Raw genomic sequence first — 3,006 nt, forward strand, 5'->3', positions numbered from 1 at the left:
CTCCACCTCCTCCTGTGTCTCTATGGGCAAAGGCCTCCCGAGCCTGCAGGTCCTGCCTGCCCTGCCGTGAGCTCTCACCTCGCCCCCCACTCCGGCCAAGGCCCCTACTGCTCCTCGGACACTGCCGCCCTCTGGGTGTCCAGGGGCCGTCCCCCCGCTTCGAGCAGGACACAGACTGCGGGTGGCCCTGCTCTCCCATCCACAGGAGCATCTTCTCCTGTGACAGGACGTGCGGCTTACTCAGTTCTCTGGCTGATCGCCTGGTCCCCCGTTCCCGGCTGTGCGCTCCTCTCCCTGTCTCTTCACTCACATTTGCCCTATAGCAACTTTTTATTACAAAACAAATACACGCTTATAGTAAGGAAAATTGGACAGTTTACACCAGGAATTTTCTCATTGTTCTATACAGTTTTATAAACGTATATGACACCCACTCACCCACTACTTGACATGTCAGTGTCTGTGCCTGATTTTTTTTTTTTTTTGCGGTACGCGGGCCTCTCACTGCTGTGGTCTCTCCCGTTGCGGAGCACAGGCTCCGGACGCGCAGGCCCAGCGGCCATGGCTCACGGGCCCAGCCGCTCCGCGGCATGTGGGATCTTCCCAGACCAGGGCACGAACCCGCGTCCCCTGCATCGGCAGGCGGACTCCCAACCACTGCGCCACCAGGGAAGCCCCTGTGTGTGATTTTTACTTAACGTCATATCTTGAGAATGTTCCGTTCGTTAAATTAAAACTTTTAAACTAAATTTAGATTTTTCTTTATTTTCTTTTATTAACTCTGTGTTAAATTTTTCTTTGAAACATCATTTTTGATGCCGAACGTCAAACGTGCTCCGGGTGTTGGGCCTACTGTAATTTACTACAGAAACTTTCCCTGACGTGGCACATCTCTGCTGCTTCCGGTTTTTCCCTGTTATAAATATTGCTGTGATAAATGTATGTGAACACATGTCTTTTTGTTATTGGTTGACAGGTTGGCGAATTTTCGTAAAGTGGGCACATCCCTGTAACAGCCACGCAGATCTAGAGACAGAACATCCCAGAACCCAGAGGCCCTGCCCCCCCACCCCCAGGCACCATCTGTCCGTCCACCTGCAGCTCTGAAAGCACAGCTGGGTTTGCTGCTCCGGAGCGCACCTCCCGCTCCCGGTTTCCCGGGCCAAGCGAGGTCCCTGGCTTCTTTGTGCCTCCGCCCCGCTGTCTTCTCGCGGGAAGTACCCGGTCCGTCAATCTGTCCTCAACCTGCGGGACAGCGTCTGGTTTGTGCCGTTTCCACGAGTGCCGCTCTGAAGCCCGTCCTCGCCTCCCGGTGCACTCGGGACGGTACCGGGGTGGATGATGCCCCCGGGGCGTGCACTGGCCCAGCCTGAGAAGACGCTGCAAAGCCGCTTCCGAGAGGACTGAGCCAGCTACCCGCAGGCCGGCCCCCGGGGATGGTCCACACTGTCACCAGTCACCGGCCTCCGGACCTTGTGGCCACAGTGACCCCGCTAAAGGCAGTGCACGGTGGCCTTAATCGGCGTTCCCCCCAGGCCTGTGACACCGCTGTCCTCCCGTGAAACCCATTCAATTGTCCTTTGCTGGTGGGATGCTGGCCCCGTCCCGCTAACCTCGAGGACCTGGTCATGCGCTCTGGGACCCAGAGCTTCCCAAGCCTCTTCCCGCTTAGCCTCTGTCCTCTCAGGGTGCCTTTGATGAGAAGCAGCTCCCATTACAATGTTGTCGGATCAGCTCACCTTTAAAAGACCTTGCCCACCTCAAGGTCATGAAGACACCCTCTCACGTTTAATCCAGAAGCTTTAATGTTTTCCTTATGCGTTTAAGTCAATGATCCTCTTGTCACGTGCTGTGTGCGGGCAGCTGTTGGCCAAGAGTCCTTCTTGGGGGTGGGGGGGGGCGGGGGGACATGTCCAAACAACCTGTGGTACCTTTTACCCAGACTGTCACCCTTTCTCACTTCCTGCAGAGCTGCCCTTGCCATAAATGTTCATACCTGTGGTCTGTTTCTTCACTCTCCATCATGTTCCTTTGGTCTTTTTGCCCACTCTCTTCTCCAGGGCACACAGCCTTCATTCCTGAAGATGTATGATAGGTCTTACGTCTTCCAACTGTGTTCTTCAAGGATGCATACTTTGTGGGATAAGCTTGCCAATTTCCACAGAAAACCTGCTGGCATTTGGATTCAAGTGCATTCCGTCTATAGATCAATTTAAACGGGACCTTAACAATATTGAGTTTTTCAAACCGTAAGGGTAGTACATCCCTCCATTAATGTAGGTCTTCTTTTTCTCAATAATGTTTTACTGTTTTTGTGGGGTTTTTTGGCCACTCCACATTGCTTGTGGGATCTTGTAGTTCCCTGACCAGGGCTTGAACCCTCAGCAGTGAAAGTGCAAAGTCCTAACCACGGCACCGCCAGGGAGTACGTTTCATAGTTTTTTTCGTGTGGCGGTCTTGGAGATCTTTCATCGCATTTATTCTTGCATTTGACACTTTTGGACACTCTTGTGAATGGTATTTGTTCTTAATGTTTATCTTGTGTGTTGCTGGTACACATAACAACACAATTTTCATATCAAACTCTTTCTCTGACATTTTTTTTAATGTGCTGTTGGATTCTGTTTGCTAGTATTTTTTTTCCACACACACTGTATTTTATGTTCACAAGAGATAAATCAACTGTCACCAAGCGTTGTAAATGGGTGACCACAACTAAAGCAACAATGATTGCAATTACCAAACACGAAACACACCCACACTATGTTTCTCTGACATGTTTAACCATTGCTTTTAAAAGACATTCTTGGGCTTCCCTGGTGGCACAGTGGTTGAGGGTCCGCCTGCCAATGCAGGGGACGCGGGTTCGAGCCCCGGTCCAAGAAGATCCCACATGCCGCGGAGCGGCTGGGCCCGTGCCATGGCCGCTGAGCCTGCGCGTCCGGAGCCTGTGCTCCGCAACGGGAGAGGCCACAGCAGTGAGAGGCCCACGTACGGCAAAAAAAA

The 3,006-nt window shown here is 52.3% G+C and overlaps 1 protein-coding gene across 1 annotated transcript in view; it reads right to left on the reverse strand.

Annotated features, from left to right (window-relative positions):
- The window catches only part of SLC6A19 (solute carrier family 6 member 19), a 22,260-nt gene that overhangs the window by 18,464 nt on the left and 790 nt on the right, over nt 1-3,006 (reverse strand). The window lies entirely within an intron of this gene.

This window comes from Neophocaena asiaeorientalis, unplaced genomic scaffold, assembly GCF_003031525.2.
Source record: "Neophocaena asiaeorientalis asiaeorientalis breed wild unplaced genomic scaffold, Neophocaena_asiaeorientalis_V1.1 scaffold104, whole genome shotgun sequence".
Classification (NCBI taxonomy): domain Eukaryota; kingdom Metazoa; phylum Chordata; class Mammalia; order Artiodactyla; family Phocoenidae; genus Neophocaena; species Neophocaena asiaeorientalis.